General features: G+C 41.6%; 1 non-coding gene across 1 annotated transcript; it reads right to left on the reverse strand.

Moving 5' to 3' along the window:
• Positions 1 to 340: 340 nt before the first annotated feature.
• On the reverse strand, positions 341 to 413 carry TRNAK-UUU. The gene has a single exon. It is a non-coding gene; the product is annotated as a tRNA-Lys (tRNA).
• Positions 414 to 21,593: the final 21,180 nt, after the last annotated feature.

Genomic DNA, 21,593 nt, shown 5'->3' on the forward strand with positions numbered 1-21,593 from the left:
CCATTCTGAAAATGAGGAGATTGAAGTATCTCCAGACAGGCTATTTGTCTGCCCAAGTGTTTCCTGGGTGACCGCTGTATCACCTGCGTGGTCTGGGCCACACGTACCCATCACTTATGTTTGTTTGTACTCATAATTTTCTTTCAGCCGATTAGATTGTACTTAGAGTTGTCTTTTTTTTATTATGTTCAGTTAGCCACTGTATAGTACATCATTAGTTTTTTATATAGTGTTCAGGGATTCATTAGTTGCATATAACACCCAGTGCTCATCCCAACATGTGCCCTCCTTAATACCCATCACCCTGCCACCCCACCCTCCCCCGCAAAGATGTATCTGATGCCTGAACAGGGACATGAACCCTGGACCCTCAGATTAAAAATCTGATGCTCTACTGACTGAGCTATCCAGGCTCTTGTACTTAGAGTTGTCTTGAGGAAACAACATATTTGCAATCAAGGGCCCACTATGATATATACAGCTTTAAAAAGACACATCAAAATAAATATGTAATATTAAAAAGTAAAATTGTTGCCCAGCAAATCCACTCCTAGGTATATACTTAAGAAAACGAAAACATATATCCACATAGAAACTTGTATGTGAGTGTTCAGGGCAGCATTATTCGTCGTAGCTCCAAAATGGAAACAAAACAAATGACCATCAGTGCATAAGTGGATCAATAAAAGGTGATATATGTATGAAAGGAAATGTTATTAATCCACAAAAAGAAATCTGCTGGGGCACCTGGGTGGCTCAGTAGGTTAAGTGTCTGACTCTTGGTTTTGGCTCAGGTCATGATCTCAGGGTCGTGAGGTGGAGCCCTGAGTTAGGCTCCGTGCTCAGCACAGAGTCTGCTTGAGATTCTCCCCCTTTCCCTCTGCCCCTTCCCCCACTCACACTCTCTCAGTCTCTAAAATAAACAGATAAATAAAATCTTAAAACAAACAAAAAAATCAGCAGTACTGATTCTACAATGTGGGTGGGCCTTAAAACACTATGCTAAGGAAAAGGTCACATATCGTATGGTTCCTTTTATATGAATTATCCAGAATAGGCAAATCTGTGGAGACAGAAAGCAGATTAAAATTTACCAGGGGATAGGAGGAACGAGGAATGATTTAATGTGTACAGGTTATTTTTGTGGGATTATAAAAAAAAGTTTTGAAACTAGAGAGAGATGGTGGGTGCACAAAATTACGAATATATTATGCCTAATTATTCACTGTAATGTGGTTCACGGTATGTTATGTGAATTTTGGCTCAGTTAAACAATTGCCATCGATGTGTCATAAAATTGCTGTGTGTATCCACAGAGGCATCAAACATGTACTTTGGGAAACACAGGCCTCGGGTCCCTCCCCCCCAAAGCAGGGCGACGTGATTCAAAGCTTTTATTTTTGGCTCCAAAGCTCTGCCCTACTTTGCCTGATGGTGCAACAAGGTTGGAAATGGAACCCTCAGCTTTTACTTCAGTAGAACATTCTCAGACAGCGAGCTCCACAATTGTATAGGATGGGAGATGGCCGGTGCAAGAGGGGACCAAAGAAAGAACTGGTGCCAAACTGGGGAACCTTGCCCCCAGCCAGAGCCACCTGAGGGACCCCCTCAGTGATTGTCACCTCTGCTGACCTCATCTGTTTCAGATGCGGATCGATCATTGTCAGGCAGACTGGAGGCAAGAAAGAAAGCCTGTGGACCTGTCCCAGCTGGCTCGTCAGGCAGCCAGACTGATGGAATCACTTTGGACACAATACAGACAAGTCTTATAATTCCAAAGTCTGTGGGTTGCTGGGGGTGGGGTGCAGAACAGCAATTTTAACACAGGATCCCATAACCTCATGCTCCCACCTATTACCTGTCCTTGCTTTTTAAAGAACATTTTTTTAAAGATTTATTTATTCATTTGAGAGAGCGAGAATGAGAGAGAGTACATGAGAGGGGGCAGGGTCAGAGGGAGAAGCAGGCTCCTCGCCGAGCAGGGAGCCTGATGTGGGACTCGATCCTGGGACTCCAGGATCATGACCTGAGCCGAAGGCAGTTGCTTAACCAATTGAGCCACCCAGGCGCCCCTACCTGTCCTTGCTTTTTAGTAAAACTTTTCCAAAGGGTTTCCCAGCCCGTCGGCCTCTATTTCTTCCTGTCTCCCTCATTCCTCAATCCAAAGGTACCTGGAGTGTATCCCCAGTCCTGCAGATAGTGTCTGCCTTTCCCTGTAGGAGGACCCCCTACAGCAGTCTCTGACCTTATCCCCACACCCTCTTGTATGGAAGGCTCCCTTTCTTCGAGCCCATGATACCTGTCTCCTGGGGTCCTCTGTCTCCTCCATTGGACAAAGCATGGCAGGGAAGATGCAGGCTTCATTCCATATCCAAAGTGCCTGGGAGCTCCTGAGTCCTTCCCTTGGGGGAAGGAACTAATGAATACCTTGATTCTTCCAGGTGAAGGACCTGGATTCCATTCTCTAAGATGTGAAACGCTTTTACACAGAAGCAGTGGACTGTGTCATGCTTTAAATTCCCCTGGATAGCATCCAAGCTCTGAAAATTTTAGTTGGAAGTCTTCAAATGTGCTGAGAAAGCTGGCCCTGACTCTGTGAATCTCCTGTGTGAGAAGGAGGAGGTAGGTGTCTTCAGCTCTGGAAGCACCGTGATGGGGAGAACCGCAGAGATCAGACGGGACAGGGTTTGGTTTCAGCTCTACCACTAGTAGACTGGTGACCTGGTTCCCACATCTGGAAATCGGTGAAAATAACATCCCCATAGTAAGTACTGACATAATACCCACCTGCCACGATTAAGCTAAATTGAATGAGTTTATGTTCAGCCACTTTTGTTATAATGTAATGTGCTCTCTCATGCCATGAAAAACCCCGGGCTTGAGGGAAAAACGGAGTTGTTGGCACAGCACTCAGAAACCTCATCACTGACACATTTTAACCAAAAAGATAGGAACTTAATAAAAACGATAGAGCAGTTTTACACGTAGTAAGTGGATAAGGAATAAAATGCTTCAGTAAATATGGCCCTTGGCCTTGAAAAGGACTCTGAGTTTGGAGCTCGGGAGTGATTGAAAAGTATATAAAATTGGGGGGATGGTTATAGCCCGGGATGTGGACAGGAGAGCGTGACTCGTGGCCCACGTGAGGGACCGGGGAGCTGGTGGGTGTCTGAGGTATTTGATGTGTGCATTTTCTATATTCCCACATGGCTCTGTTCATGTGGATGCAGTTTTCTTTGTTTATTTAGCATTTCTTGTGGACTAGGTTCCACTAAGCAAACACAAAATGTGTGTTAAGCTCAAATTGCTCCCTAATACATCAGTTGGCATTATAAAAATAAGCCTGGTATCGGAGCTGGCTGTAAGTGAGGTGCTGGTGGTGTCCCTGGGTGCAGTAAACATTCATTAGATGGTTTCTATTTTTCCTTTCTATTTCCACCCCCAGCCCCTGGAATATCCGATCTTCCTGAGGGCAGGCGCTATGTTTTGCCCACATTTCACCCATCGGTAAGTATTATCGGATTTGGTAAGAGCAGGACGGGCTGCAACCTCTGGGGTAAAGGCTCCCGCGTTTGACAGGGGCTCAATCACAACGGGCGGGTTAGAACAGGAATCCGGATACCTGAGGGCCCGCAGGTTAGTGCAAGGCCAGCCCGAGGGGACCCCGTGCTGGACCCTGAGTATTGACCTCACTGGGAGCTGGGTCTGCAGGTGGAGGGGGAAGTGTGTCTCACAGTGGGAAGCGGAGGGCTTCAGAAGTAAGAATCAGCGATGCTGTAACTCCCCTAGGGTAAACGAAGAGTCTTAGAGAGGTGACAGTGTCACAAATTTGGTAAGTGACAGAGTCGGGACTTGACTTTAGGAAGAACTGGCTGCAAGCCCGTGCTTCTCCCTTCACATCGCTGTTTATTTACCACCTGTGACAAAATCAGCCACGTCTACAAGGTCCTACCATGGTAGAGTGAACGTTCCCCCAGTCGTCCTATCTAATCCTCGACACCATCACGTTATGTGAGAGCCTTATCCTCCTTTTACAGATGAGAGAAACGAGCTCAGAGAAGGAAAGTGACTTGCGCAAGGAGACACATGAGGGTGTGGAGAGCTAGCTGTGCTCTCCTGCGGAGCAGGCAAGGATAGAGCAGACTGCCAGCCCTGCAGGGCAGGGGAGGATGGATGAGGGATGGGTAATGAACACCAAAGACCGTCAGCACAGAACATCATTCTGCTCTTGCCCTAATAGAAGCATAAATATGGCCCTTCCCTGCAATGAGCAATTTCCTTGGCTCTGCTGACACAATGGGAAACATCCTCAGTGAGAAAATTAAATATTGGTGTCACAGGGCTATTAGAGAAACAAACGGCATCACATTCTTCCTCCTCCCACTGCAGCCCCATCGCTCAGGCTGGCATGAAGCCCTGCACAGGGGTCTGGTGTCCCAGCTACCAGAGCAGAGATTTTTGAGATGTCTGGAACTTGGTTTTGTAAGGTGATTCATTCATTCACCACTTTTACACACTTCTATTTGAATCAGCATGAGGCTTTACCTGGGATTCACACTCACCTGGGCCAGACAGGGCCTCCGAGCAACTGTGAACTTGGGCAGGTTACTTATTCTCTCTGATCTCCATGTTCCTCTCTGGACCTGTTTCCTCATCTGTGAAATGGAGATCAGCATCATCACTATAAGCATCATCATGGAAATACCTCCTTCGCTGGATTCTTTCGAGAATGAACTGTGTTAACATCTCAAGTCTAGAAAACAGTGTGCATACAGTAGGCAGATGCTCAAGAATGTGATATTCTTTTCTTTCCTGTGGGGTCCCAGAGCCCATGCTCAGCGAAGTGTGACAAGCAGAGCCCTGTCCTCGTGGAGTTCGTTGTCTGGCAGGCACAGGGACCCACGTGCCTGCCTCCCAGCCTGTATCTCAGAGAATAATCAACTTCTAGAGTATAACGAGCCCTTTTAAAAGTCTGTTTTGCAACCACCACAGGAAAGTGTTTATAAATTTAGCATCCAAGTATTGAAAAAATACAGTGACAAAAGACTGCCATGAATTAGTAACAATCTAAAATGCATCTGGATTTTATTCCACAAAACATCATTCACGTGCATCTGAAGACAAAATATTAGAACTTATGAAGAGCTGGGCATTTTATTTGGGGTCAAGACAAAGCACAGTACATCTATGGGTTTGAGAGTTCAGAATCACTCTATACCTCCCATCCCCATGGCCTCCAGACTGAGAACTCTGCCACAAAACCGGCCCCAGAGAGACATTTGCCTTCCTTGCCTTTTGAAGAAAAGCCACGGTGACTGACAAATTCTGCGACGAGGAGATGAAACCCCAAGAGAAATGAAGTGTCCAAAGCTGTCTAGTGACACCCAGTGAGTAGACAACAAATTCAGGGCCTCAATAGCATGCACAGAGTGTTCGCAGGAAATTTAGGAATGGAGCAGGGAGCTGCTCCCTGAATATATAATTACGTGTCAATCACACAAATGGGGAAGAAATACATATAGAAACTAATGCACTTTGGTAAGATCACCAAAAAAATTAAGCAGCCATTCTAAAGTGAGTGTGACATGCATTTCTCTTTTGCGGGGAGGAGAAAAAATATGGTGGCAACACATTTGACATTACAGTTTTTAATTTTTCCTCCCGCTTTGGCTCAAAATGTACATATTTGGCAAAGTCTAACATCTAAAGTTCTGTTGAAGTAGAAAGCTGAACTTCTGAGGGTAGGAGTATAAAATTAATCTGGAAATAATTATTTAGTTTTCACTCTGGACTGAGGTTCACATGCATATATGGGTACAAAAAGAAGTATCTGATGTGGTTTCTGATAAAGATGGTGGTAAAGATCCGACATTCCAGGTGTGGGCTCATGCCAGGTATCAAAAGATGCCTTGCAAACATTAGACCCTATGTGTTGAAGGCATCGCTGTCACTCTAAGCTACAGTCTGAGCTAGAATCATTTTCATTTGGATATAAGAATAACCTCCAACTGGTCTCACCACCTTCACCTGGCTTTCCCTTGCCCCCAACCCCACTGTCATCATCCACCATCTTTGCAACAGCCAGAGGGAGCTCTTTGACTTTCTCATCAGATCACACACTCCTCTGCGGGCCTGGCCGCAAAGCCCTCCTTAATCCAGGACCCCACTTCCTCTCTGACTTTGACTTGGACCTCCATCTCCCTTGCTCACTGGTTTTCCTTCTGCGCCTCAAACACCCCAACCTTGGGCATCCTTCTCATCATTTGGATTTCAGCTTCAGAGTCACTTCTGCTCAAAGGCCTGTTGTCTAACCAACAGATGCTCATATGGGTCATCTTTTTTTGTCACATCTCTCTATTTCATTGTTGTCCTAGCAATTGTCACTATCTGAACTTATTCAGTTTATTTTTTTGCTAATTTATATATTGTCTGTGGATACCCTACTGGAAAGCAGGACCTCGTCTGTCTTGTTTATACCACATACCCAGTGCCTGGAATGTACAGAGTGTGTGATAATGAGTGAAATAGTAGAGCCATGAGGCTTTGGAATGGTCTGGGGAAATCTGCGAAGCCTTTATAAAGAAGAGAAGCTTGAAGGCCGGTGGAAACATGGTTAACAAAGTAAAATGTGTTTAGGTCCCTCAACTGAGTCATTTAACTTTTGCTTTTCGCTTGGTCTCTCACAGCTGCAACAGGAGGTAGGCGGGCCATGCATAGCATCAGGATGTCCACTCCAGATTGCATCCTCACAATCCCAAGATTATCACCCTAAGTCAACAATGCAAAGGCTGAGAGAAAGGTGTTGAGAGAGGGAAATGGGGCCGTTCTTCATAATGGGTTGGCTCTCAGGGGCTCACAAAATGTTTCCACACCCAATTCAGTCCCTGTGACAGCTCCAAGAGGCAGTGACTCTCCCCAGCGATCAGGTGAGTAGGGCATAGAGGCAGACACAGAGGGTCTGGAGCTGGAGCAGGGTGCTTAGGTCACATTCCAGCTACTTGTTATGACTGTGGGAAAGTAATTAAATAACTTTGTCTCTCACCTGCTTCTTACGTAAATGAAAAATGTACCTAATCTCATAGAGTGGAGGTGGAGATTAAGTAAATCAACCCATGTAAGGTGGTTAGCATGGTGCTTGGCACTTAGTGTACAATTCCATTTTTTTTACATTATTATGATTATTTTTGTACTAAACCAAGACTCTGAGAGTGATGAGACTTCCTTAAGGTCAAACAGTAAGCAAGTGGCAGAACCAGAAGTCAAAGTCAGATCTGGAAGATTCTAAAGCTGAGTGTTGCCACTGAGCCACGTGGCTGCTCTCCTCCTCGAGATTCAGTCACTAAAAGCCAATTCTGTATAATTCATATACTTGGACCATTTCTTGATGTTTTAATGCATACATATTCATTTTTTTCAGTGGGGCAGTAAGCACCTGGAAGGCAGACTACCTGTATGTAAAGCAGGAGCTCCTGTTGGGTGCTCCAACATATCTTGTCAATTCATAAATTTTGACTTCAACTATGTCTGAAAACCATCTATTCTTTTTATTGTCCTGATGATTCCAAAGGTGAATTTGCCTCTAAACCAACATCCTTAGTGTCCCTATGTCATAGAGTGCCTGATTTTAGTCTTTCAGGTTTTTTGTTTCAATACTAAAGAGGTCAGTAAATCAAAATAGGTCCCCAGGGTGGTCTCAGCCATTAGGTAAAAGCATCACTACTATTTGATTGTTCAGAAAAGTAATTTGTATAACAACACAGATCAGCCCTTGCCTTGAGAGTGCTTATAATAATGAACCTGAGTTGAGCACATGATTGTGCACCAAACATTAAAATGCACTTAGGAGACAGGGATGACTCCACCCTCAAAACCTAGAGTCCCCTGAGGAAACGGGTATCTATGAAATAATCACAACATGGTGTGGTAAGTCCCACAATAAAGGGAAGTGTAGGAAAAGCCCACAGTTAGTAATGCTCAGAACAGGCATCTGGAGAGGCTAGGGGAGAGGAAACGGGCCAGGTATGGTCTCATGGGTGAGCTTTCTGAAGAAGCTAATGCCTGAATTGAATTTTGTAGCATTCCTAGAATTACCCCATCTAATGAAGGTGGAAAGACTATTCTGTAGCTAGAGGTAGGAGGTGTTTTGAACAAAAGCATGGAGGCCTGATGCATGAGAAACGAGGTGAGATCGGACATAATCAGTTTTGAATGGACCATGAAGTGTCAGGATGAGTCTCTGAGCACTCTCTAGGTCATGCTAGGAAACTGGGGCATTTCCTTGCAGGTACAGCAGGATTATGTGAACAAGAGTAAGGCAAGGCAGAAACAGAGCAATAGCCGCATTTATTCATACTTTACTATGAGTCAACACACAAATTTATTATCTTATAGTTTTGGAGGTCAGAAGTCTCAACTGGATTGGCAGAGCTGCTTCTTTCTGGAGGCTCTAGGTGAGAGTCTATTTCCCAGCCTTTCCAGCTTCTAGGGGCTGCCCACACCATACATCACCCCAGCATTCACTTCCAAGATCACTTCTCCTTTTCAAACTTGGACCCTTCTGCCCCTGTCTTATAAGGACATTTGTGACATCTTGGGCCCTCCTGGAAAATCCAAAAATGATTCCCATCTCAAGATCTTTAAAGATTCGTATTGTTTTAAGCCACTAAGTTTGTGGTAATTTATTACAGCAGTAACAGGAAGCTAATACATGGAACCAGATATTAAACATTGTTTTTATTTTACTGATGAAGAAACTAAATCTCAGAAGGGTTAATTTGCCCAAGGTCACAATGCTCAAAAATGGTAGAACTAGCGTAACAATGGAACAGTGCAAATCTATTCTCTGGTACTGCTTATTTCCGTGTGAACCCACAATTCTCTTGACTGAATTGAACGGAGGTTCGTTCTTGTCAGTTTCTTCCTCGCCTCATTCTTTATGAAACACCCTTTTTGCGGTACTCATGCCCACCAATGTGTCATTCTCTACAAAATAAATGAGAACGGAGAGATCTTTTACTCCTGCCGAAAAACCTAAAAGAGAGGAGGAAAAACATGGGTTATTAACATCTCAATGAGATTAGAGAATCTGAGTTTAAAAATTAGATTGGGTGATAAAAAAGCACATTCTTCATAAATATTTAACCTCCGTCAGCATGACGGTAATTAGAGAGCTGAGTAGAGCTCATTGCTGGCAACGGGCTGCCCCTATCTCTGAAAGGGAAGGTCTCTTTTGCAGCTTTATCATCCCTCTTTGAGAAATAAATGATTGGAGTTCAGGAAAATGAAATACTGCATCAGCCACCAACATTTTATTTGAGATGTCCCCCCAAATGATGCTTTTTAAATTGTTGAAATCCCAGTAAATCTGCCTTCTATTCTAAGGTTATAATGGACCTGAAAGCTATATATAGTCATCTCAAACAGTTCTCCCATTTCATTCTTCTATATTCTTTTGCTATGCCTCTTGTGGTGGATTGATTTCAATAATGGTCCCAATTTGTTCAAGCCTCTTGAATGCATACCCCACAGCAATGTATTTTGACATCGACTCTGACTCCGGGCTTGGCCATTACCTTGCTTTGGTCAAAAATTGGTAGCAAACATGAGGGAAGACTTGAAAAGTACTTGCACAGTAGGGCTTGCCCTCTTCCCGCTCTAAGAATCCTGAATGTGACAAGCCTGGACAAGCCTATTAGATGATAAAAAGCGTGTAGTCCGGGTGCCTTGTCAGTCTAGATGGGAGACAGCCAACTGGCACATGGGAAATTTGGCCATCTTACACTATCCAGGCCCAGAAAACCACCAGCTGGCTGCTGACTGCTGATAGATAAATGAGACCAGCTCAGCCTAGCACAATCATCTGGCTGAACCCAGCCTAAATTGCCAATCTGCAGAATCAGAAACTAAAACAAAACACTGTTTTAAGTCACTAACTTTTAGATTGGCTTTTTATGCAGAAAAGCAAAACTAACATACTCATCTGCATTCAAGCATACTCTTGCATGCATCTTCATTGTTAAAATAAGCACAATAAAATAATACAAGGAAAAGGAAACAGCTCATTCTTGCAAGGCAGCTACTTTGCAGCAACTAATCTACACCACTGAAGGGGTCAACACCATTGGTGATCTCTAGCTGTCTCTATCATTTTCCCTACCTACTCTTTTCAGCCCAGCTTCACTTCTATAGCACATTTCTTGAAAAGGTTGCTACTTACACTATTCCACTTCTTTAATTCCCACTCTCAGTTCATTCCAGTGTGATTTCAAACCCAGTACTTCACTGAAACTGCTTTTCCTGAGGTATTTTTTAGGACTCTATCATTTAGTGACAAGCAACAGAAACCCAAATTGAATAAACTCACAAGGTAAAAAGGAAAGTTATAATTAGGATATAGGGTATCTCATAGAACCCAAGAATGGAATCCAACAACACCTCATCCTCCAATGGGACCACACCTTGTTCTCTGTGAATTCCACCTTTGGGTCTCTTCACATGTTTACCTTTTTCTTCTCTGTTGCTGCAAATAGACTGTCTCTATTTCTGAGCCTGCAAGACAGAAGAAATGGTGGCAGTTAATTGTCTCTGGGTTGCATCACTGCAGTTCAAGACAACAACCAGGCCTGTCATCCCTAAGATGGATTCTACATTCCCTGAGGACCTTTTCAATTGGCCCAACTAAATTGAGGCACCATTTGCTTCACTGACCAGTTGTGGCCAAGGTTTGGTGTCACGCTGTGTAACCACCCAGAATCTCTTATGACAACCACGTAGATAGAATGGGTGGAGGGAGGGACAGATCTCAGAAAAGGAGAAGATCCAGAAATGTGGTGGATACTAGGCAGACAAAGCTAGAGTGTCCACTGTAATTCATCTCTTGGTTTCCGATCACATGTTCTTCCCATACATACAATGTCAAAACTTCCCCACTCAAAAATGAACAAAAACATTCTTACCATGAGTTTTGATAGCAACTCGCAGGGTTGCAGTTTTATTCTTTTTTTTATATAACTATATAATTAATGTCTGTCTGCCCCACTTGTTTATATATGCATGAAGGCAGGGACCAACTTGTTGCTTAGCTCAGAGTTTGCCCCATGATAGGAACCCAAAACTACGTTTGTGAATGATTGCATGAATACCAGGTAATTTTTAGGTTTGGTATCTAGAAATAATATTGTGGATGACTGTGCTCTGATCCACAGTATATCTTTGTGTGTAAGTGTGTGGAAAGCAAAGTGAAACATCACCTAAGTTCACATGGCTAATACACTGTTTTACTTTTATACGTATGGTTTGACTTCTGTATGTATATATATATATATTTTTATTTCAGAATCCACATATTTTAACTATTTTCTTCTATTGATTTTCCAAACAGACTGATATATAATAGTGGAGGAGACACAGGATAATGACAATAAACTTCACCAGGAAAAACAAGAAGGAAAGTTATTGTAGTTTATGCTGATCATTAATCCAGAACATAAACCACATTCTGTTGGACAAATACAGTGAGATCGATGGCAGAATGAATGGAGCTCATGGAGATGAATTTTCTGAATCATTTCTCTGATCAAGGAATGAGATTCAAGTTCAGCTATATGGCTGAACCCAATTCTGTGCACTGGGAGATTTCTTTTGTACATAAACCTTCAGGGTTTGATGCCGGAAGTCTTTATTATCTACTGTAGAACATTGCCCCTGCTTCAAGCCACATTCTGAGTGATTAGGAAAAAGATTTCAAAACTTTAGTCCCCCAAATGAGGGGCATAGCAGTTCTTTGGAAACAAATGCTGGTTCTGATTTTCTTAAGTCACCTGATGCCTCCCAGATATCCCTAATCCACATTTCTATTATCATACACAATTGCCTGGAGTCTCAGATCTCTAATTAGGAGTAGAAAATCCTTTCCTTAGTAAAGATATTTTCTTGTCCTCATATTTAATTTTTTGCTTTAATTTAAAACAGCTTAAGTTGGAGAATACTCCTCTTATTGTATCTTACAGAATGCTATCAATAACTGCACACAAACATGATGATGATCTGATAAAATACTTTTAAGCTTTAACTTCATTACATACATCCAAGACCCCAAATCAACAGATAATAGTTTATAATATTAGTTTAGTACAACACAACAAATATGGCAAGATTCCTAGCCCAGAATGAATACTTTGTCATTCCTCCCCACTTACCATGACCCTACCAGTTCTGAGCACCTGCTACTTACACTGCTACTTGCGGTAAATATATGGTATGGTGGTTTAGAGCATGAAATGTGGATCCAAAGTACATGTATTAAGTCCTAGCTCTGCTACCACTAGCTGCATGCCATTAGGCAAGTTACCTGAACCTTGTGTGCCTCAGTTTCCCTATCTGTGATATGGCGTTAATAATAGGGTTAGTGTGAACATTTAAAATTAAATGGGGTGTAACTTTTTCATAATATATGTTAAAACTAGCATAGCATGAATTCATTTTTTGTCAAAATATTCTTATAAATAAAAAAATCAAACTTGAACTAGCTGAGGCATAAAGAAGGATTTACTATAATGATACAGGCTTATGGAAACTAAGACTAGCATGAAGCTAGAACATGGGAGAAGTGGGACATACAAACTCATACACCATTATACATTTTTCTTGCTGCAGACAGGCTTTCTCTTTTTTTATGATTTGAATGAAGCAAAATGGCCACAGTCAACTTTCTCGGTTAACTTCTCCTCAATGCAAGATAGCAGCCAAGCTTGGCTTGAATATTGATTTAATTCCCAACTGGTAGCTACATATTCTTATGGGTATGGTTTGGGCTAGGTACTTACCCTTGACTCAAACAACTGTGGCCAGGAGTCAAGATGAAGTTATACCAGTGGCCATCACCCAAAGTAACCATATAGATTGAATAGGGAGGGAAGGAGATTTTTCACAAAGAAGTAGAGGTATAGAGAACAGTTCCCAATAAAGAGGAAAAGAACAGTAGTTTTCTACCCCAGACTCAGATAATATGTGGTGAACTAAGAAATAGTTTTCAGTCTTCCTTTTTTTTTTGCTTTATTTTTTAAATTTTATTATGTTATGTTAATCACCATACATTACATCATTAGTTTTTGATGTAGTGTTCCATGATTCATTGTTTGCGTATAACACCCAGTGCTCCATTCAGTATGTGTCCTCCTTAATACCCATCACCAGGCTAACCCATCCCCCCACCCCTTCCCCTCTAGAACTTTCAGTTTGTCAGAGTCCATAGTCTCTCATGGTTCGTCTCACTCTCTGATTTCCGCCCCCTTCATTCTTCCCCTCCTGCTATCTTCTTCTTCTTCTTCTTCTTCTTTTTTTTTTAACATATAATGTATTATTTGTTTCAGAGGTACAGGTCTGTGATTCAACAGTCTTGCACAATTCACAGTGCTCACCATAGCACATACCCTCCCCAATGTCTATCACCCAACCACCCCATCCCTCCCACCCCCCACCACGCCAGCAACCCTCAGTTTGTTTCCTTGGGATTAAGAATTCCTCATATCAGTGAGAACGTATGATACATGTCTTTCTCTGATTGTTCAATCTTCCTTTTAATTGATTTCTTAATAGTGACACAATTAACCAAATTCCCTTGAAATACTGTGTTTATTTGGAGGCTGTGACGTACTTCTTTCTCTCTCTCTCCTTTTTATTTTTAACTTTTTCATTGCCCTTTCTTTGCCTGTGTTCTATGCATCCTCTTCCACTATCCCACACTTGAATGTTGAAATTACTCAAGATTTTTTTTCCTTTAAGGACTTGTGTCTTTGTTTATTTCCTTCTAGGTGATATCATTCACCACCAGTTTCAAAAGTCATCCATTTGCTAATGACTCCAGATTTATATCTGGAGTTGTAGACTGTCCACTCAACTTCTACACTTCAATTCTCTCAGAAGCATCACAGACCAAACATATCCAAGCAGAACTCCAGGCTTCCCTTTTGAACTTGCTCCTGATCCATTATTCTGCTACAGGTATAGTAGAGCATAACTGATTTCACCGGGGCTTCTATTTTATTGAAAGCCCCATTTATAGCAATTCCAGACAGAAAAAGGGAATTCCTGAATTCAGAGTAATAATTTAGTGGAAAATATTTCATCAAATGTCAAAGAGGTAGTTCATTTAAGGTCATTAATGTGGATTTGTTTCTCCAAAGATGAGATGTTGCCTGATAGCATAAGTATATATAGGAGATGTGACGTCTAGTCATTTACAGACTGTCTGTAAGTTTTCATGGAAATTCTTACATAAATGAAGATGGCTCTGTGATATTCAGAGATGCTAGGGGACATAAACTACATAGTTAAAAAAGTGGTAGAACTGAGGTTTGAGGCCCTGTTCATCCAGCTCTAAGGGAGATGTGCCAAAAAAAAAAAAAAAATGAGGGGGTTTCAGAGGCAGGAAATTCACAGGAATGTCTAAACCATCATTGAGAAACTTCTCCAGTCCCTGCACCCAGGTCAGGGTGTGGTCCCTAGTAGCAGCTAAGTGCTTGTGTATTGACTGAATAGGGAGCCACTACAACCTAGAAGTCCCTGAAATCTATCATAGCAGCATAGGGGTGCCAGTGAGGCTTGGAAAGGAGGGTCCTGCAGATAGCTTTCAGACTGGCACTTGAGGTGGCAGAGAGGTGAATTACCACTATGGGGTACATCTCTTTCTGTGACTGAGTTTTTGATTGACAGAAAACATAAAGGAAAATGTTTTTGCATAGGAAACCCCAACACATTTCTTAAAGTGTATATTTTTATTGTAGAAAAATAGATACGTGATTATTGGGGCAAAAATGAATTTTTATTAGGGAAGATGTATTTTAGCATTTAAATGACACCATTTGAATCCTGAGATGACACATTTGGAAGTTAGCCTAGAAATAATCCAACTCAACCCCCTCGTCTTACATTAATGAATATAGCCGAGAGAAGTGAGGCATGGGACAAGTCTGCGTGCAGAGAGAATTGTTGTGCCACCTTTGACCCCAAGAATTAATGTGCAGACTTCCCCTTTCTATCAGCTGGTTAGAGCAAGTGATACAGTTTTGTTACATCTCCTCAAATGTGTAGCAAAGGAATCCATCCTAAAAATAATCGTGTCCCTTAATTTTGCTTATTTTCCCGTAAGACAAAATAATTAATAATTAATGAGTTCGTTACATACAACTTAGAAAATGCAAAAATAGGGGCACCTGGGTGCCTCAGTCGGTAAGCAGCTTCAGGTCACGATCCCGAGGTCCTGGGATCAAACCCCGCATCAGGCTCCCTGCTCAGGGGGAAGCCTGATTCTCCCTCTCCCACTCCCCCTGCTTGTGTTCCCTCTCTTGCTCTCTCTCTCTCTCTCTCTGTGTCAAATAAAATCTTAAAAAAAAAAGAGAAAATGCAAAAATATAAGATGATATTGAAGATGATGATGGTGTGATGGCAATAATAAAAAATAATAATAATAATACCTCTGCAGTTCCTTTTTTGTTTGGTAGTTTGTCACTTTCCAGTTCCCACTGTTATGTGTGTTAATTTATGAAAATAATTTTGGGGGGAACTTTAAAAAATAAAAACTCATCTCTAGTGCTATCACACAAAGATAGTCATTATTATTATTTGGGTGTATATTATTTCTTCTAAAGATGTAAGTCCAAAAGCGTAGGTTATGAATGCTGGTTTTCCCTTGAGGGCAATCTCAGCCTCAGGCCTAGAAGCTATTGACTTTGGATGTGCATTCTGATGTCTCTATGGTGGTTTCCTCATCTGTGAGGCCAAGATACTAACAGGGTTATGAGGATTTTAATTGTGAAGCAGTTAGTCCATTCCAGGGACAAAGCATGTAGAGTTTTTTAGCTATTGTTATTTTAACATAGGCTTTACAATTTACACTTGAAAAATATAGCATATATTAATATCTGTAATATATCTTAATATGTACATGCCTAACATCTATAGGCAATTGCATGTTCTACTTTAAGTTGTGATTTATGATAAGAAAATTTCATGATATAACATCCACAGTCAAATATCATTTTTATAGCTAAAAATAAAAAGATATGAGTAATCAACACTCTGTTGAAATTTAAGGTCTTTCAAAATTTTTGCAATTACGAATAATGCTGCGATGAATATGTTTATGTATACTGTCTTTTTAAGGATACATTTCAGAAATGGAACTATCATGTCAAATATTATGGATATTTATAAAGCTCATGATGCATATTGCTGGATTGCTCTCCCAAGAGGTTACAATTTACACAAAAATTAGCAATGCATGAGATTTTTTTCATCTTTTAGTACACTTGAAAGCATTCCATACTGACATTTAAAAAAATCTTTGCAAATTTGATATTCAAGCAAAGAGATTTCATTGTGATGATTTCAACTTTGTATGACTTTGATGACTGGTGTGTTTGAACATCTTCTCATTGCTTTTTAAACAAATGGATTTCCATGATGGAAGAGATATGATTTTTTCATTTATCTATAGATATCCAAGCACTTTTCTTATTGATTTGTTTGAGCTATCTGTTCAATATTGATAACAACCCTCTACTGTGTTTGCTACAAATATGATTTCTCGGTAATAAATTTACACGATTTCTTTCTATACCCTAGGTTTCTTTGTTTATTACTGATCTAAACATTCTGACAAATTTATGCACTAAATGCAAAATTATTAAAATTTAGGAATTATATTCCTGGGATGTATATTTTGTTCCTTTCATCTGTGTGTTTAGGCCTAGGTCAGAATCACACCCTTTGAATTTTGTAGCTTTATAGCATTTTAATATCTGATAAGATTAGTTCTCTCACAATGGACTTCTGTTTCAAAACAATTCTATGCTATTTTTACATACTCTTTTTTTAACAAGATAAATTTGGATTAATTTTCCCTAGTTAAGAGGACAATCTGTTATGATTTCAATAGAAATTACATTCTACTTTAAAGCTATTTGAAAATAAGTAACAGTTTAAAGTCTTTAGTCTTCTCATCCAGAAATATGATCTATATGCTGATGACTCAAGTGTTGTTTTATATTTTTCAATAATATTTTGTGGTTTTACACGAATAGTTCTGCATATTTCTTATTGAAATTATTTCTGAGTATTTTATTCCTCTGGGTATGGTTAATGGGATATTTTCTGATTACATATTTTTAGATCTAGTTTTGCCGAATGTACATCTACTGTTTGTTTAGTTACTGAGCTCTCATTGACCCCAACAGTTCTTGGGGTAAAAATTGCCTGTATTAGTTATCTCTTGCTGCACAGCAAATTTCCCCCAAACCGAATGGATTTAGACAACAACATTCATTATCTCACATTTTCTGTGGGTCAAGCATCTACATGCAGCTTAGCTGGGTCTTCTGGTTCAGGATCTGTCAGAGGCTGTAATTAAGGCAGGATGACCCATGTCATCTTAAGTTTTGACAGTGGGATGAACCTCTTGGAAGCTGACTTGCTTGGCTTTTGGCAGGATTTAGTTCTTTGTGGGTGGTTGGGCTGAAGGCCTCAGTTAATTTGCTGGTCGTTGACCAGTGGCCACCCTCGGATTGCTGCAACCTGGTCTTCTCCATAGGCAGCTTACTTCCTAAGAACCAGAAGAGTCAGATAGACAGAGAGAGGCGGAGAGAGAGAGGGAGGAAGCCAGCAAAATGAAAGTCACAATTTTTTTTTTTTAAAGATTTTATTTATTGGTGGCACCTGGGTGGCTCAGTCGTTAAGCGTCTGCTTTCGGCTTAGGTCATGATCCCAGTGTCCTGGGATCATGACCTGAGGCTGAAGGCAGACGCTTTACCGACTGAGCCACCCAGGCATCCCGAAAGTCACAATTTTTATAACCTCTTCTGGGAAGTGACACCCCATCATCTTTGTCATATACTATTGGTTAGAAGTGAGTCACTGGGTCGGGTCCTACCCACACTCAAGAGGAGGGGATTACACATCACACATGTAGCAAAAACCAGGATGGTGGGAACCATTGAAAGTCAATTCAGAAACTGCCTACTGCACTAGTTTTTTAATGATTTAACAAAGGAATAAACCCAACTGTAATTTTAATTCCAATTAATCTACTACATTTACTGCCAGATAATCAAAACAAGGGTTCACTTTCTCAGCAAAACTCATAAAGATCGGGCATCTCCATATAGGAAGTCCATAGCTGGTTGTCAGAATCTTTGGCTGTTCTTGCAGAGCTTCTCACTGGGCTGACCACGATGTCCTCAGATCACACCAAACCCGGAGGATGGTTAGCTCTCAAGTTATCACAGTGGGCCAGGACACTACCCTGTTCTCTCACACCGTCTTAAATAGGGAAAAGGGAGTTTAGGGTACGTAGCTGAAGAATTATGCATAAAATTGCAGTGTATATAAAGTGGAGATGGTGTTTTCCCCCACCCCCAATCTCCAAACCAGAGCTGGATTGTACTTTATTAGTGAAGAATTAAGTTGCTGTCTCTTTCATTTCTTTTGAAATAGAGAATCGAAAGTTCAAGGGGTCTCCCCAGTGTTCAGAAGCTTGCAATCCAGGACTCTATAAGACTACACGAAATGATACTAATCGCTTAAGGGAGTTCTTTGAAACTGAGTGCTTTATTCCACCTTCAAGGAGAAAGAAATGGAGTCAATGATTCCCTCTTGCAATAATAGATACTTTCTCCTGCACCCAGTTGAAAGGAGAAAATGAAAGAAGTGTTAAGTGAGAATTGACAGTGCTCGCACTGGACTGCCCAAGTAGGGTGATAATGAGCTGCAGAGTTTTAAAAATGTCTCTCCTTATTATCGTATTCATACCATCATAATGCATATTTCCTGAATCAAACAGACACCTCACCCCAGACTTTTCCTTTTCTCTTGAAAAGTAGGAGGTTGAGTTTAGGAATAATAAGAGTGACTTGAATTGAGTAAGAAAAGACAATGCAATGGAGGCCATGAACTGGGAGATGTAGACTCCGGACCGGGGTTTGAATCTAGCTGCTCTGCTCCAAGTTCACTGTCTGTGCAACCTTGGACAATTTTGCCTGTCTGAGCACGTACCCATAGCCAGCAATGATGACCCCTTGCTCAGAATTCATTCATCCAGCTATTCATTCCTCACACATTTGCTGAGAACCTATTATGTGCCCGGTATTATTCTTTATTCTAGAGATATAGCAGTAAGCAACCCAATGTCTTAGTTAAGAGATATAATTCATGCATACATGGATTCAGTAGTGATATGTGATAAATTAGGTTAATGTGATGATACAGGTGATCAGGCAAAATTTCTCTGAGGAACATAATATATGTAAGACAATAAACATGGTGCTTGGCACGTAGTAGGTGCTCAAAAATGCAAATTCCAGTTTGTCTCTAGAATCATGCTATCAGCTAAAGCATAGCATATGAGAATCACTAGATGTCCCATCAATATTACTTTATATTTTGTCAAGCTCTGAAAATCTTAGAAGCAGCATTAGCATAGCCTAGCCTCTTATACTTTATAGATGGGGAAACTGAGGCCAGGAGAAGGAAAGTGACTGAGCTGAGGTAACAGAATTTGATTTTAGTCCAGAATACTCAGCCCCCAGAGCAAATTGGGTTTTGTATTGATGCATCAGACTCTGCTCTGAGCAGCTGAAGATATTCAAGTCCTGGCATCTGTGAGATCGGCTTTTCCTAGTTTTGGAACAAAAGAAACCCTGGCCTGGAGTCTCCTGACTCCTGGGTGATGACTCTCACATCCTGCCTAGCTCCAGCCCAGTGCGCAGGAGGAGCAGCCATGGTGAGTGCAGTGAAGAAATAAGTTGGGGACAGTGGAGAGAAGCATGGGGATTCCTCTCATCATAGTCCTGTCTCTTCTCATCCACTCTGTTCACCCCAATCCAGCACAACATCCTTCTAAAGCTGAGACATGACTCATTGCTCCCCTGCCCACCTGCTGGCTCCTCTTCACCATCAGGACAAAGCCAGGTTCCTTCTGAGAAGAGGTGACTCATGACCTGCCTCCTGCACCGTCTCCACTTGACACAGTTTGGAAAACCAAGCTGGCTTCCATTTCAGGAGTGTACCATGCCCCCTCATGCCTTTTGCACTTGTTTTATTCTACAGCTATGATATCACTTTTTCTCCTGATTCCCCTAAAAAATGCCTGTTCATTCTTTGACCCTTGGCTGTGACATAGCCTCCTTTGGACAGCCCACAACACTCCCACTGGCTGGCCAGGAGCTTACCCTTGTGATGAGTACTCCCTTTCCCCTCACAGTCCTAACACAGTACCTGCCACCTTGCACCCCTGCACCACCTTTTGTCTCTTTCTTGTTCTGTCTCCCACTAGACCAAAATAAGCTCCCCTAAGAGGGATTGTGTTCAGTTCACTGTGGAATCCCAAGGGCCCTACACTGTACTTGGCATAGAGTGAGGCAACAATGAAATCTTTGTTGAATAAACAAAGGGATGGATGGTTGGATGGTAGCCATAGCCAACATTAGGTCTGGTCACTAAGTTGAGAGTTGGAGGAGTCAGGGCAGTGTATGATTATGGGACAGTTGTCAGGGTCTGTATGTTTTCTCTAGGACCAGACCTTGATCCATGGACCTCTAGTGAAAATTGTGTTGGACTTTTCTGATCTGAAATGTAGGCCCATGTTTGACACTGTCTTAGTCTCTCAGGGCTGCCAGAACTGGATCTAGTCCTTCTTAGGGGAAGGCCTGGTCATCATCTACCCCCTTTCTGTTTCTTTGATCCTTTCTATATTTATTTGCTGGGGCTGCCATAACAAAGTACCACAAACTCCGTGACTTAACCAAAAGAGCTTTATTGTCTCATAATTCTGGAAGCCAGAAGTCTAAGATCAAGGTGTTGGAAGGTTTGGTTCTTTCTGAAGGCTCTGAGGGAAAGATCTGTTCTAAGATTGTCTGCCCTCTGTACCTGTCTGTGTCTAAATTTCCCTTTTGTATAAGGACACTAGTCATATTGGATTATAGGCCCACTCTACCCCAGTATTACATCTGTAATAACCCTATTTCCAAAACATATCACAATCTGGGGTAGTAGGGGTTAGGGCTTGAGCACATGAATTTTGGAGGAACATTATTTAACCCTCTACAAACCGTGTTATAGTTTATCCCCTCCAAAATTCATGTCTACCCAGAATCTCAGAATCTGGACTTAGGTGGAAATGGTGTTTTTGCAGAGGTAATTAGTTAAGAACTGCATGACAGTAACTTACCATTCTTTAAGCCCCCAGTTTGTGATGCTTTGTGATGTTCTTAGCCCTGAGAAATTGCTACAGGCTCTAACAAGGGCCTGCATTTTAGATCAGAGAAGTCCAACACAGTTTTTGCTAGAGGACCATGGAGCAAGGTCTAGTCCTAGAGAAAGGGAACATAGGAACCAGGTTCCCAGATTGAGTATCAGACCCGAGAGGAGGACAAAGTGACTAATGGTTAACAGTGTGGCTTGGGTGTCAGTGCTCTGTGTTCATATCCTAACTCTATCACAAAGTGGATGAACCTGAGAAAATGATTGAACCCCTCAAGGAGCTTGATTCAATGGAAAGTGAGGACAACAGCCTCTGCCTCCTATGACCAAAGTGAGGAATA

The sequence above is a fragment of the Neomonachus schauinslandi genome, chromosome 2 (genome assembly GCF_002201575.2).
Source record: "Neomonachus schauinslandi chromosome 2, ASM220157v2, whole genome shotgun sequence".
NCBI lineage: Eukaryota > Metazoa > Chordata > Mammalia > Carnivora > Phocidae > Neomonachus > Neomonachus schauinslandi.